We start from the raw sequence: 16,533 nt of genomic DNA on the forward strand, positions 1-16,533 counted from the left end.
GTGAAAACAAAGTTAGAGTCAAATTGATTGTGAAAAACAAACCCAAATGTGTTAAATAACAGAGCTGTTAGAGAACTGTCATTTTTATGGAAAACATAATCTCCTTAAAGTTACAAAGCTTTGTTGATAATCACAGGCTCCCACGTCATAAACCATTTCATTGTGACATCACATTCATTGTAATGGACTGGTTGCAATCAAATCCAAATTATTTGATAACTTGATAAAATCATGGCAAAATAAAGGAACGTAATAAAAAGTTCACCTCACATACAATGCAAAATACCAAAATGCCAAAATACCTTTAGACTACTTTATCTGTCGTTACAGTGACCTGGTTATGCACGTGTGACTCTAGTTACAAAGATGTGAACAAGCATAGATTGGCTGTGCCACTATGTCTCTGAAACAAGAATGTGAAAGGAAGGTCACTTACTGGTGGCCACAATTTGGTGGTCACATTTTGTATAACATGATGAAGTATTTTTGATATCATTACTACACTGCAAAGCATGTGAGTGGAGTGCACTACTGGATATAACATTTAAGTAGCGTTTCATGAATATCCATTTGAAACGAATCATTGAAAGTATTATTCCACATAATAATTTTGTATATGCTCATATGTACTGCTTAGAATTAATTTAATCTGAAAGTATATTTGTGTTTTATTAACTTGGCTGGAGTGAAGGCCTACACATATATTTTTCTTTTAACAGTTAACTGTCAATGTGGAGTTTTTTTTTGTTTTCTCTACAAGATGCAGGTGTCAGGAAAGGAGAGGGAGTTAACAAGAAACTTATTGCATGACAGAGATAAGGAAGTCTGAGATGAGCTATGCAAGGGCGAAGAGGAGCATTCTGAAAGTTGACAGCTGTTAACTCTTTTGAAATTGCTGAGACCAAAGAGAAACAAGATTGGGTATACAAGGTCTCTAAAAGTTGTAACGTCTAATTAAAATTAATTGGGAGTTCAATCGAGAAGCATCTACTGTGATGTAATTATCTCGGAAACTTTGATTTAAAGAAGGTTTAGTTAGTAAGAGAAGCAGATTCTTTTCCACCTTTACAGCTGAACGGACCCTTCAGGAGCACAGATCTCATACTTTGATTTTATGTGGCTTCATGCTACACACACCTCTCTTAACAGAACGTTCAACAGAATTTCTGTTTGCAGATCCTTTTTCAAATACTCTTTTAGAATTTGAATAGTTTACGGCTTAGTTTAAATGGTTAGGCAGGAGAATTTGGTTTCTGGTGCCCAACAACCACATGCTTTGTCTGATTTTCTGTATTGTGGCAATCGAAGTCTTGGTCTTGTATATGCTAAGTTTAATATTGTGAGACACTTTAATTCTCCTTTGGTGATTTTGTATATCTATACCATAGTTTTGACAGTCATTTATGTAACGTTGACTTTGAGTCTGTAATAAAGCCTCTATGAAACTTGTATTTGACTCCAAATATTATTGTGTAACATTTGGATTGAACAGAAATTGATTGCAATAAATTAATACGTTTTTCTCTACTCCTCGGCACTGAGAATAAATGATTCCTCACACCACAGAAACAGAGATAGGGCCCCATGCTCCATCAGATGCAGATGGGAGAACCGCCTACATAGGTGTCGCATTTGAGAGCTGTCGGTTTCATTAGTAATTTTCCTATTTGCCTGCAGGCCACGTCGCCTCATGGTGAAGGCCAGTTTTCCTCTTACTGTAGTGAGGCTCGCAGTCACATTTCCCCCTTGTCATTACAGTTGGATTGTGTCTATTTTCAGCCCTGCTGGCCCGCACCTCCCAACGCCTCTGCCATAGTCTCAGAAGCCCTGCTGGTGCTCCTGTCACAGGGCTACCGGACTAAGGGCACGGCTAATTCCCCCTCACAGTAATCCTCTCATCCGGCCTAAACCGCTACTGCAAGTGTCATCATTATAGTGCAGGCCCTAATCCCGCCAGTCCTCAGCACGTCCCTCAGCCTTCCAGAACATTCCTGACCGCTGCGCGCCTCTCCTGTGGCTCAAGGACACCCCTGGGACATCCGGCAAAGGCAAGGACAGGTGAGCAGCCTTCATGATTGGACATGTGATGACCCTGAGGGAAAAAAGTCCAGTTGACCAGTTACAGATTGTTCAACTCGATCCAACTGGTGGAATACATTCAATTTTGTAAATCTAAAGAACTCCTTTTTTTAAAGAGTTTTTTTTTGAACGACTTATAGTGACTAGTGATACGCTCCATCAATTAATCATAATAGTGGCATTACACGCGACTGCCACATGTATATCAGTTTGCCCCCAGCACACACGGAAAAGCGCTTGAAGTTGGATACAATACCTTGTAAAAAGGATTTCATGGAACAATTTGACATCTCGATTCCATTTTATTGATAAATGCCTTGTAGAAGGACTGCATGGAAAGCCTTCACACAGCGCTTCACTTTTGTTGACGAACTGCTTAAAGTTGTAACTTAAATTCTGCGACAGTCCAATTGTAGATCAGGCGTTAGCTGAATTGTAGAGGATAACATAATTCAGTTCAGTAGGGAAACTGAAAGTAGAACTCAGTTATTCTCATTAAATTGTAAACAATGGAGCCATTAAACGCAATGTCCTCAGAAAGGTACACCATATAAGAAAGCACAAAGGTTTACAAGATTTTAAAGGCATATTTGAAAAAGGTAGTTGGGTGTCTAGTATAGCACAAAATGCCAATAATATTGAAGTTATTTTATTTTAGCGGGTTTAGTTTCCTTTCACACTGCTTTCGACGTGCTTACAAGCACACGGGAAAGGCTAATAAACGGTGAGCGGTGAATCCGAAATGTTTGCTGTTCCCGTGATTCTATTATGTCTTCTTCACATAAGCGGGCAGCAGGGCCATAGGCTGGTGTGAACGAGTAGATAACAATAATGTGTCTTCAAGTCTGTGAAGGGGAGAGGGAGGACAGTCCAATACATTTTAGGTTTGACAAACTGATGGCTGGTCCTGGCATAATAATACTTTAAATATCTGTAGATAAATAATGACTTATTATTAGGGCTCCAGGTTTTATAGTATTTATTTTTTTAACATTTAGGTCTGTATTTACCCATATTTATTTTTTGGGAAATTTTATTGGTATTTCTCCATATTAATTTTGTGTTTTGAGAATAAATGGAGTTGTAAAATGGTATATATCCACATTTATTTAACTGATAAACATGCACTCCTTTTTGATGCCTGTCACATTTTAACGCATTAAGCAGCACATATAACAAACACTACAGTCAAAGGTAAATAGTAGCATTATTCTCTGTAAATATATGTTAACATACACCTGTATTTAAAGAAATTGCTTCCTATTTTTAACTCCCCATGCTCTCTGTCTGCTCTGCTGCCGACCTTGAACTGGCAAAAGACACCATGGAGAGTCACGCCAAAAAAGCACAATGTTAGTATTTTTCCACTTTAAAAAATAAATGTGGCCAAGAAACACATTATTTTCTGTCTGTATTCATCTGTAAAAGTCATTACAAACGGAAAAGTGGAAGCCTTATTAATAATGATGAGAGGCAAGCAGAATAAAAATTGTTTCAGTTGAAAGCAGAAAATTTTAAATAAGTGACACTGTCAACATTGTGACTAACAAATGTATGTTTTGTGTGCACGCCACTATCCTATTTTTCGGCAATTTTGAATGTGATACCAACTAAACAGAAAACTACAACACTGTCTCAGGTGGGCTTGAAAGGGTACATATATGCTGGTTTGTCTACATGAGTAAACATCCAACCTTTGCTCTCTTTGAAGCTAGTAATTTTATTAGTACACTAGCTTAGATGGAAGGCTAAGACCCCCACAGCGGTACTCATCAGCTCTCAGGCCAGGGGCACACTAAATCCAATGCAGGAACCTGTCTTAAGGTGCAACCAGAAAATGTTACAAGAAGGTACCTAATTGCAACAAATGTAGATTGGGCCTACTCTGGTTTCCTCAGAACCTGGGAAAACTCTCAGTGGAATGTACTAGAATTCTAAAAGAAATTTCATGCCTTATTAAGTTACTTTGATAATTGAAATATGTTATGTTGTTTTGGCATTATTACATTTAATATTAAATAAAGATGGAAACAGGAGGCATAACGTCAGTATCTAGATATTCATTATTTGAACAATAAATTAAGTCATAAAGTCTGTAAAGACACTATCATTTATGAGTTGATTCCTACAGTTATTTTCATCTTTTCAGAAAAATAATTGAAAAATAATTGTGCTAAGCAAAAGGCGGCAGCACTTTGCTCAAGAGATGCACAGTATCTGTACATTGTGATTCACCAGTGTAATGGTGACAACAAAGCAATGGCTTAAGCTTAATCATTATTGAAAGTGTGCAATCCAATCAGTGAACGATTTTTTTGTGACATAGTCTAATTGCACTGGTAGTCGACAACGTTTTGACCCAGGCTGCTGTTATTTAAATGGAGTCTTTCTCAGGATACACTTGCAGTAATTACCTTGTAGGAGCAAAAATAAGATGGAGGGGGGTTTTAGTTATTATTGTCCACCCATTAAGTAAATTCTGAGCATCCTTGAAAAGGAGGAAAGAAGCATATTTCCCAAGAAGACTGGCAAGAAAACGAATCTGTATCTGAGTCTGATTACGAAATGGGAATGAATACAAATATCTTAAAAACGCACGTGAGCAAAATCTTTCATGTAAAAGAATATGAGCCAAACTCATGAAGGGTCAGCACTCATTTATCTACTAAGAAGCTACTGCTTCAGAGGATTTCTGATGCTAAGAGTTAGAATAGTCTCTAGGCCAAAAACATAGATTTAGTTTTCAAAGGAAATTAATTTCCCAAAAAAGTCCAAGGAGGCTTAGGGACATATTTACAAGCCCCGAGCACCACCTTTAGGGTGGCATTATTTTTAACATTAAGGCGGCGTTAAGGAGGCCTTTCTCCCGTGCCATATTACAAAGTGGTGCAATGCTTGCATTACATCACTTTGTAAACCCTTGCGCCACATTATGCTTGCGACAGGCATAATGTATGCAAGGGGGGAGAGGTTCCGATGCAGGGAGGCCTGAAAAAATGGCGAAGTGAAATTTACAGCATTTCACTGCTCCATTTTTCCCATCATTTTTAACTCCTGCTCAGAGCAGGCATTAAAATGACGCACCCATTTTAAACAATGAGCCTCCCTGTGCTTTGCTGCACTAGTGTCAAAAGATTTTGATGCTAGTGCAGCAAAGCGCCACAATAGCTTCAAAAATGTTGACGCTATTGTCCTAATGACCGCCATGGTGAGCCATATTGTAAATACAACACAACCATGGTGTAGTGATTTTAGGCAGGGGCGACGCAAGAAAAGTGGAGCATTAGGACTGATGTGCCACTTTTTTGTAAATATGCCCCTTAGTGCTTACCAAATAATGTTGGTAACCAAGGAAAGCCATGGACAAAGTTACATAAATAGCAATCCTGTATCGCTAAAATATTTAGAAGATAATTATTTAGTTAAACACATAATGAAAAATATGAGAAATATATCCGCAGGATACAGACTCTTCCTCGTGTTCCTTGTGGGATGCAATTTTTGCCCTGGAACTGGGCTCTGTGTTACGCCCTATGTCCAATAGCGCTTTGTAAACGCAAGGACCTTGTGCATAAGTTGTAATCGAGCAAATTAATCGTTTCAAGTCCTGGGCAAACAACACTGCGGTGATGTATTGTATTGTATTGTAATAGTATTTATATAGCGCTTACTACCCCTGACGAGGCGTCGAAGAGCTTTTCGGTGAGTAGCACGCTACTCTGGAACCCAACAAGAATTAGTGATGGATTAGTATCTGGAAATATGAGTACAGTTTTAGTATTATTATGAGTTAATTTATGTGTATTAAAAGAATCATTGCTTGATGCTCCCTGGAGGACACTGCGACCATAATAAGAAAAAAGCATTTTGGGATTTTCAACCAAAAATATTAGTAGATCTTTATTAGGAATTGTCTGGTAAGATTAATGAATCCTGCTAATATCAGAAGATGGAATAGACTGTGGGTTAAGTATCTGCTGTAGCCTATTATATGTAAATACAAGCTCAGAGAATTTAGTTTTGAAGTACAGAACAAAACAGCCTTAAACAAAAATCCTATCTGGCTTTATTAACGATTGTTATTGTCCTCATTTTTGTACATTGATATACAATACGAATAAAATAATAATTATATTAATAGTTGAAAAATATTAGAATCATTTTGTTTTTATACACACAACATGGTATCACATGCGTCGCCATTTCGTATTGCTGTAAAGAGCAAGCGCTGTTATCACCCATCTCGGTGATGTGAAATGTATCGACCTCAAAAGGCTAAACAGCTGAGCCTGCCTTTCGAGAACTGAACTTTGTAACGTACAACTTCTGCACAGATCACATTAATATTGTGCATTTTTGTACTGGGTTTTGTGGTACGACAGACGGCATCTTCCACCCACTCAAAGGGCCTTATCCATGATGGACTTTGCTGCCTCAGAGCACATCCGAACGTCTTTTTTTATGCTCCAGCTCTGCTTAAAGTCAGTTTATTTAACTCCATATATCTTCACGTTAGAGCTTCATAATGCACTAACAGAGAGAAATATCGGGTTAAATTAATTGACTTTCAGCTTTGGAGGGTCAACAAAACGGCACTCTGCTTTGAGCCAGCGAAGCTTATCCTGACATGGACCTAAGCGCTAGGTTTTATAAAATAAGATGAAAAGGCTCAGAGAATGTTCAGATCCCATCACGTGTGAATCGGGAGCCATGATCTCATATGTTTTGGTTGCTACTCCTTTTGACAAATGTCTTCAGTCGAACAGCACTGCTTTCAGGAGTTTAATTAAACGTAGGCGGTTTGGTTTGGCCCTTAATCCAGGGTAAAAACATTCCAGTCTCTTGGCCTATGAACACCCTATGATTTACCTCCTTTGTCCTGCCGCTTGAAGGTGTTTTGGTGGATCAGATATGAACTGTCCCAGTGTAGGACTCCGACTGCCTGCATCTTGTAAGGTGCTTAACTCATTGAGCCATTTTACCAATTTACGATTTCTGAGAATGCTACCTCTCGGTTTGTGACATCTGTAGAGTGGGGCCTTGGGGCCTATGCCCACCAGCAATCTTTATGGCCACCTCCATCACCCAACCTACAGAGTGCCTCTAAGGTGGCTTACCGTCCTGCATTTTGCACGTTTGTTTTGCAGTCATGGCTTGTGTCCTATTGCTGACATAGAGGCACTGAAGAATGCCAGTTTAGATTTTCTTAGCCTTAGTGTCTGAAAGGCTAGATTTTATTAAAGATACGGAGGCAAGTATTATGCTATCTTTTCTTACTAATTTATTAACACCAGCCAAGCAAGAGAAAAAACTACTACAACCAGGAAACCTGGTGAAAGAAAAACAACAATGACCTCATAATTATCACAACCAATAAGACATGGCACAACACAATAATTAGCTTGACTGAGAGCAGCAAATCCTCTTTTCTTGTAGTGAGTTAATCAAGGTGAGGCACGGAAAGAAACCACAACATCGAACAAAAAGTGATAAACAAAGTCAATAGATCCATAAAGCAATCCAGAAGAGACGAGGAACCATCTTCCGATCAGGAGGAGAAGGATTCCAACGCACAGGAAAATCCAACAAGATTATTTAGAAGCAGCAGTACTGGAAGTTGGCACTGGAACTGCAAAAAAAACAGACCAGTGAGGGTTAATGAAAACAGTGGTGGGATAATAGTCACCTCAGTGTCTTTAATAAAATCTAGTTGTTAAGAAACCAAGGCTAGGAAAATCTCAATTCCATTACAAGACCAGAGGCTCATATTATGCCTGTTCAAACCATTGCAATAACAGGATTAGATACATGGGTAATAGGTTTACAATAAAATGTTTTCACTGTGTTAACGTTTGACCAATCTGCATATTTGAGAATGTTGCGCAAACATGTACCCGCCCAAAAAGCCCTAGAGGACATAGCCTCTCTAGCTCAATGGGCACCAAATGAATCGGTATAATTACCGGCCAAAGACATAATCCATTTCACTCAACGGGCTAACGCAGGAGTTGAGACAGGTTTAAGAGGTTTCTGGAATCTACTGGGAAGATGATCTGCAGTTTGTGAAAAGTAAGTCTTTAAACAATCTCCCACACATAACTTTGGTTGAGAAGGGAAAAAGGGATAGTTAAGTTTGTTTTGGTAGGCCTATGAACCTGAAAGGAAACAGCAAGAGAAGAATAGTGAAAAGAAGATACATCCAGAGATTTGACATCAGAAACCAGTTTCAAGGAAATTAACCATAGAAGCTTTGTTAACTTTGCTGTTAACTGTTTGAAAGAAAGATTAAAAATGTCTTGCCATTTTCAACAACAAATTAACATCCCTCCTGGTACTATATTTGGGAACAGGAGGCTTTACAAATCTTACTCCCTTTAATGAGTGACAGACCAAGGAGTGTTCCCCAATGGGTCTTCCATCCACCCTTAGAAGTTCAGCCAAAATAGCAGACCTGTAGGTTTTAATTGTACAGTAGGCTTTCGCTTGAGAAGCCAGAGAGGCTAGGAAATTAACTACCAAAGCTACATCTGCTGAAATGGGATCTGAATTCCTGTCCGTACACCAGCCACACCAGGCCAACCAGGCTTATCTGTAAAGTTCAGGATTGCTGCATGAGATGGACAGCCTCCTCCGACATTTCTGGGGTTGTCCGGGAAGACCTGAAATTCCCTAGGCGAACAGGGAAAGAGAGCCCTCTAGAACCATGTTGTGCAAGCTCCCTGAGGGATGAGGAGCAAATCGGGAAAGTGAGAAATCTAAACCGGGTTATCCGAGGCCAGCTCCAACAAAGTTGAGTACCAAGGTTGAGTCTGCCATTATTATGTGATTAGAACCAGAGATGAAAGGTGTCTGCAAGCTTTTGTTAGGACTCGAGCAATCAATAGGAAGGGTGGAAAGGCATAGAGAAGAGATTGCAGTCAGGTTTGAAGAAACGCATTCATGGCCAGAGACAGAGGATCTGGTCTCTAACTGAAAAGGGAGGGGAGTTGGATTTTGAGACAAGCAGCAAAAAGATTGATTTACATGTTGCCAAAGATGGAGGAAAGACATTTGAACACTGAAGAATGCAGGCGCCAGTCGCTTAAGTCCAGAAGATGTCTGAAATACCAATCCGCTACGACATTCAAATTTCCTTGAAGGTAAACTGCTCTGATTGAGAGATTGTGCTCAAGACAATACTCCCAAAGATGTTTGGCGAGATCTGTAAGAGGTTTAGATTTTGTACCCCAAGATGATTTATGTATCTGACGACTGACAGCTTGTCCATCCGTAAGAGGATACTGCATTTTGCCCTGTCTTTTGTAAAGGACTGGGTGGCAAAAGAACCTACAAGCATCTCTAAACTATTGATGTGCAAGAGTGACTCCTCAAGAGACTATGTACTTCCAGTCGAGAACTGACCACATCTTGCAGTCCAACCTGTCTGACTTGTATCGGACTCTAAGACAAGATCGCGGCAGAGACATTTTTTCTCCCTTTTCAAGCTTCTAAATGAGCCTGCCATCAGAGTAGTTCTTCCTTGGATTTTGGATCTAGGGATAAATGATCTGAGTAGGCTAGACCTCTGCGGAGATGTTGGATTTTCAATCTTTGAAGGGCACAATAGCTGGTCAGGAAATATTGTTTGAATCGAGGAAGCCACATGAGCCAGAGATTTGAGAGAGAAATGAGAAAGGGATAATGAATGTTGAATCTCCTTTTTTATTAAGGAAACCTTGTGCTGAGGGAGTTGAAGAATAGACAGAGAGGTATCTATGAGGAAGCATAGGAACTCCAGATGTTGAGAAGGAATGAGTGACGACTTCTGGATATTGGCAAGAAAGCCCAGACGAAGTTGAAGGTCCTGGCAAAGATGCAAATGAGAAAGAAGAATATTTTTCTTTTGGACTATGTTCATAAAATCATGAAGGTACCCTATTAGACTGATCCCCTAGGCCCTGAGGATACTAATATAGGTTTGAGAATCTTGGTGAAACACCAAGGAGCAGAGGATAGTCCAAAGGAAAGAGACTTGAAGTGGAAGAAATAAGGATTCCATTGAACCTGGAGAATTTTTTTATGTGCTAGGAGTGAACCAGAACCGTGAGGTGAGCGTCCTGAAGATCCAATCTTACCAACCATTCCTTCTGAAGAAGAATGTCTCTGAGGTGGAGAACAGATCTCCATTTTGAGGTGATGATAAATTACAAAGTCGTTTAAAACATTTAAGTTAATTACAGGACAAAACCTTTTGTACTTTTTTCTGTGCCTAGAAGGTTGTACTGAGGAACTTGTGGGACCATATTCTGTTTGATTGATGGTGTGTTTTGAAAAAAGAGACTGAATTTAGCCCTGGACCAGAGAGAATTGATTCTCAGAAAAATGTAGAGGACAGGCAAATCACAATTTCATCAGGGATTAGTAGAGTTCTATGTAAAACCCTTGGATTGTTTGTATCACCCAGGGATCTGTGTTGGGAGAAAGGTAAGCATTCAGACGCAGAGCTAATTTTCCAAACTGCCATTCTGCTCCCTACGGGAGGAAAGCCAGAACTGGAAACCCTTACCTGAGTACAATTTCCTTTATTCCTATAACCCCTGGAACGGAAGCCTCTGGAACAACAATGATAGAACTGAGGTTTATAGCCAGAGTACCTGTCTCATTAGGAACCTTGATTGAAGGAGCCTCTAAAGGATTGTCCCCTTGTGAGATAAGGGCCAGCAAAGTGATTCCTGACTTTGCTGGCCCTGGCAAATCTGCTGAGTTCCTTAATGAAGGAATCTCCAAACAGGAGGCCTTTGTCCAGTGGACATTCTTCCTTACTGGAGAGACTGCTAGGCCTGGGATCTAATTTTAATAATAAACTATTTTTCCACTCTTATGAAATGTGAGCATTGGCAATGCCCAAAATGCATATAGCCAGTTGGACCCCGTTGGAAAGGGTATCCAGATCAGTTTGGTTGCCCTCAATTCTAGTCTGTTCGGCCAAATCCAAATTCCTGGTAAGGGGACCCACCAAGTCTAAAATCATGTCCTGGCAGTTGGACCAAGCCCTGTCCACAGAGACTGCCTACTGCACAGAATCCTTGATAAAGGATTTCAAATTATCTTTAAATGTCTGAGTTTCTTCCTTCCCTGCCATTATAAATGATGAAAAAGGCTGAAAATAACAATCTCCACCTCTAAAAAGGCACAACACCACCCAAAACCAATTAAAAATAAAGGGAAAGAAAAGCCTGAATAAAACTGAAACAAAAGGGTTAATATAGTCACCCCTTAAAGGAGATGGAATCTATAAGGGTGCAGTCCTGACGAAAAAGGGGCGTATATTGTTAGGGAGGGGTTAACTTTCTGCCAAAGAGTCCTTTGTCGAGAGGACTCAAGTGGAGAAGGACAACGTTACCACAAAGCGGTGCACCAAAAAAGCCCCTCTGCGGGATAAACAATCTAGGCGGCCATTGTTGAGGGAAACAACCTGAAGGCAAGCGAGCAAAGCTGTAATGCTCCTAACAGAAAAAAAATGCTTGAGGCAGAGCAAAGCACCACTGAGGGCAAGCATTGAAGGACAAGCTGATTACAATATTGTGAGTAAAGAAGCACAGTAAACCAATAAAATAAACGCCCAAATACTGTAAATAATTATAAAAATGTAGGAAAATTGAGCATGATACTTCTCTTGACTACGAGCAGCAAGAAAAGAGGATATGATGCTCTCAGTCAAGATAATTATTGTATTGCTCGATGTCTCATTCTTTGTGGTTATTGTGATGTCATTATTATAGTTCTTTCACCAGAGTTTCTGGGCAATGTAGTTTTTTCTCTTGCTTGGCTGCTATTATTAAATTAGCAAGAAAAGTTAGCATAATATGAGCCTCCGGTCTTATAATAAAATTGTCACTCTTTCAGTCCTTTATGAGCTTTGAAAGAGGTACCTGTTGGTGGTTGGGTGGGATGAATTCAAGAGCTCAAGAGGGCTAATGCGCAATCCAACCCGAATGTAGGTGAAAGGCAGAACAAGGTCCCTTGACGAATGTCTGATTACAGTGATCGTCCTCTCCCGAAGCTTTATGGTAGTAGATACAATTGACAATAAAGAGAAATAGAAGAACATTTACTGAAGGATGGCCTATACTATCACGCATGCTAATGTCACATTATTGGTATAATATATAGGTGGTAATACTAACCACAGTAGAGTAGGGATTAGGTCTTCATTGGTCCTGAAGAAAGTCCGTTGACCTTTAGAGGCACTTAGGGAGGCTGTAACATTTTGAAATGTGGGCCATTATGCCCAATCAGATTATTTTCATTTCTGCATTTAACCTTGCCAAAGGGCCTCAGATTAGAGATACCAAACAGAGGATCCTGCAGTTAATTTTAACTGACAAAATCCTTTCAGAAAGTGTTCTGTTTACAAAGTGTGTTGAGCTCACCCACTCACGTTAGGTGCAGTGTGTAAGGATCTGATAATGAAGCATGCTGGAGATAGTACCTGTGGGTCGGGATCTTAATCAAAGAGATTTCAGGGTCTCACAATCCACCACCTGTACAGGCCTCAAGAAATCTACTTGCCCATTCAAAATGGCAAGTTAGATTTAATCAGAATTAGCTCATTTTAGAACCTACTCGCCCATTCTGACCAGCTGATAAATACCATGTGTTCACTCACAAAGTGAATGAGCAAAAAATATGCCTTTAAATCTTGTTTTTATCTTGTCACATTTGCTCTGCATTTAGACAGAAGTAAAAAATCAGTTTGTCTTGCAATATTTCCTTTTCTTTTTCTCACTGTGAAGTTAGAGGGTTTTATGAAGTGAACTGTGTGGAAATCATGCTGCACAATGCATGTCACATGAAAGTCTGTAAGGTGTCAGGCTGCTTTTTCTAACACAGCATTGAAATAGCTAAGAAGTGAACTGTACAAACATTTCAAAATATATTTCAGTAGCTATGCAGTCCCATTTAGATAATTCTGTGTGGTGAAAAAAATATATTTTTATTGGATGAAAACAAATCAGAATCTTTACTTGGTAATGCACAAATGATAAATATGTTTGCTGAAACCAAATTTCCAAACATTGTTTATGCTTTATATAGTTATATCAGTAGAACTGCATGTTAGTGGGAAAGTACGTGGGAATTTCAATGGAAATGTGTTGTCTGTAAATGACAGTGCACTACCACATCATGCTTCAGTAATATATTTATTAAAAGTGAGTTTTTAAACAATAACTGATAGACATTCTTGCCCCCATCCTGATGACAATGCTATTAGTAAACTAAGAGGCAAGTCAAGGGTCATGTGTACCCTACATGTGGGCTTAAGTCTTGAAAAAAACCTTTAGTCTATTAAATCAAAAAAGTTTTTTTGTACCACAGAAATGCTGAACTTGGATTTTTGAAGGTGCTTTCATATGTGATAATGAAGAAAAGGGTGGGTCCATAAAATATTTGCCAAGGATCACACAATTTGACACCAGTTTAAGAGTCAGGTACATTACCTGCAGGTCTAATAAAAAATTTATGATTTTTCGAGGCCTGCTGTAGTATTTTAGGTACAGTGAGGATAGGATAATGCTCCAAGCTTTATTGTATTGCATGGCATTTGGGAGGCTGAGGGTACCCTTATGTTTATTGCTTCTCACTGCTCATTTTTGTGATATACCATATAGAGACATACAAATGTAAGTTGGTAGGCAGGTGATACATTGTTCCCCAGGCTTATTTCTTAAAGATGACTCGAGCCATGCATGGGGCTGTCAGCAGGAGGTATGTTGCAGACACAGCATGTTTCACAGAGCTGGTCACTACAAACCTGTATTGCACTATAAAACATGCTGTGTCTGTGCTGTGAGAATCAGACAAGCCTCGCTGGCAGATAAAAGGGTGTGGCACACTAGGCCTTGCATCCGTGTGCACTCAACACTCAAGATGCGCTTGCCTTGATACCAGTGCCAGTAGAGCAGTGGTAAGATGGCAGTGACGAGAGTCTTATAATTTTCTGTGACAGCCCTTTCTGTGCTCCAGTTGATCCTATATGCACGAGCACTGCCACAGAAGCTGGAGCTAAAAGATCCTGCTCTTATCTCAGCTTGGATCTTCCACCCTACTGCAAGTTTTGCTGACTAACACAGAACCTGAGGTACACATTTTTAAATAGTAAATAAGTATATTCTTTAATAGTTGCAGTATTTCACTTTAGCACATTAGATTGTATCACTGCACCAAGTGGCCCTTATTAAAACGGATAGTGATCAAACCCCTCTTCTGCACTGACAATTTTATTAGTGACAAAATATGCAAGTCACTTGTCCTGTGCTTCTGATATAAAGCTTTTTATTGTTTTTACCGGACAGCAGCGTTATGGCCCACTACACCATATACAGAGAGGTTTTTTGTACAGTGTGTATCCTGAGCTAAATTATTTCAAGGTGCTCTCAAATTTGATGATCATTGAAAAGAAGACACAGTGAAGAAAATGAATTGCCAATGTCTCATAGTTTGCACCAGGACACTCTTGGAGTAGCCGTGTGTTCTACAAATTCCTGATTGATTGATTGATTGATTGATTTGTGAAGCTGAGAAGCTGGAATTAATTGACTTAGTTCTTTGGGTGAGGCCTTACAACTAGTTTTTGATCCCAGTTCTACAAAAGCTTTTGACTGGCCTGTATGGGTACACTACCACAGTTGGACTAAAGGTTACGTTATAAAATGATTGAAAACACTATTTTTTAAATATTTGCAGTTTGATAATATTACATCAACAGTTTGGTCAAGAACTGATGACCATCCAACCACCCATGCTTTATTGGTGTGGCAAGGATGCCCCAGGCTCTAAATCAAAGAGGGAAAATTGACCCCCATTCCCTGTTGGGTGCAGAGGACCCCTGTGAGAAAGTGGTTCTGACCATCTACCCGGATCTTCGCTTTTTGATCACCTGGTTTTAGATCTTTTACTGTGATGGAGCCTCATAACCTGGGACTCACCTCCGGTAAACTTATGCCAAGTGGACTGCGCATGTCTACTGCCATTGTCTGCTTTTTAAGATAAGTCCGCTCTGGCACACAAAGTGTAAGAGACAATTGGCTAGTTACACCTGAACATGTTTGCACACGCGGGTACACATGTGTGAGAGGTGTGCATGGGAGACTCCTGTCGTGCAGAGGCAAGAAATTGTGCACAGGTGGCCTGACGCAGAAGGGACTATGCAGAGTTGGGTATTGACCCAGGATAGGCTTTATAATGTGGGGGTAAACATACAGGGAAATTCAGTGCGGTTTACTGTCTTATCTGCAGTGACCCTCTATTATACACTTATGGGGAAGGCTGCCTTAGGGCTTAGGGCTGCTCCCCTTTGGTCTACAGACCCCAGAGTCATACTGAAGTACAGTGCAACCTGTGTGAAAAGAACAATTCTGTAACTTCCAAAGACATGTCTGTATAGCTTATTGCTCATCTAAGAATGCCATGTATCTCTGGCTCAGTCCAGGTTCAGAGCCCTGCTGGGCTTGGTTAGTTACTTTTCTCTCTAGTCTTGGAGGGTTTGGTGAATTACTTTTCTCTCTAGCCTTGCAGGAACAATGGCCACCCCCCCCACAAAACAGTGCTTAAATCAGCTCCTCAGAAGGAAAGGGGTGGAGCAGACTGCTCAGCATCAATCAGCCTTCTGTCACCATGTTCTAGGTAGAGAGCCTGCCCACTAAACAAAGGGGTTAGCCCAGACCTCTGGAGCCAAACCAGGAGCGGGGCTTCTTTGAAGATTCGCTGAGGAAGGCCCTGGCAGTGATGTCAGGGAGAAGTGGAGCTGAGACCCCCAGAGGACATGTGGCAAGTGACTCCTGGGGGGTATCATTTTGAACTATCCCAGAAGACCGTGCAAGGAGGTTGCGGCAGGGGCGTAGAAGTGATGTGGAACCTCAGGATAGGACACAGGTGCATTCCTGCAGGACAATCTCACCCCCCCTTAAAAGGTCCTGCACAGGGTAGAGAGCCCTCTCTTAGGTGTGCTTTTCTGCTTAACACTGGAACTGGAGGCATCTGCCATGGACAGTTGGAAGGAGGAACACCCTAACTCTCATGTGCCTCAAGGACCCTGACTCTGATTGACCCCAGGTCTAGGTAGGTGGGCACTCCCCAGGACCAGGAAAGCAGGTCCCCTTATATGTCCTGAGAACAATTTGAGGGAAAGACTGGGCATTTCAGCAAGGACAGAAAGAAGTGCCAGAGGAAAAGCCAGGTGAAAGTCTGGTGCAGGGAGCCAGTAAAACTATGCCCTTAAAAGTTTGTCATGCTGGAGGCCAGGAGACCAGAAGAGAGTGTTCCAGTTGGCTAAGTTTGCCAGCAGTATACAAACAAGACAAAGAGCATCCAAATAGTCCCAACTGGGCCCAGATTATTCCTGTTTTAAGTTGGATGACCTTTGGCCTTTTCCTGCAGCAGCGACAAAACATGTACGGCCTTACCTCCATTTTC

General features: G+C 40.5%; 1 protein-coding gene across 1 annotated transcript in view; it reads left to right on the forward strand.

The window, feature by feature from the left end:
- Positions 1-1,893: 1,893 nt before the first annotated feature.
- PDC (phosducin) overlaps positions 1,894-16,533 on the forward strand; it is a 198,194-nt gene continuing 183,554 nt past the window's right edge. Inside the window, exon 1 of the mRNA XM_069231999.1 lies at positions 1,894-2,058. The gene's annotated coding sequence lies outside the window, so the exon portion shown is untranslated. The remainder of the gene's footprint in view (positions 2,059-16,533) is intronic.

The sequence above is a fragment of the Pleurodeles waltl genome, chromosome 4_2, assembly GCF_031143425.1.
Source record: "Pleurodeles waltl isolate 20211129_DDA chromosome 4_2, aPleWal1.hap1.20221129, whole genome shotgun sequence".
Taxonomy (NCBI): Eukaryota; Metazoa; Chordata; class Amphibia; order Caudata; family Salamandridae; genus Pleurodeles; species Pleurodeles waltl.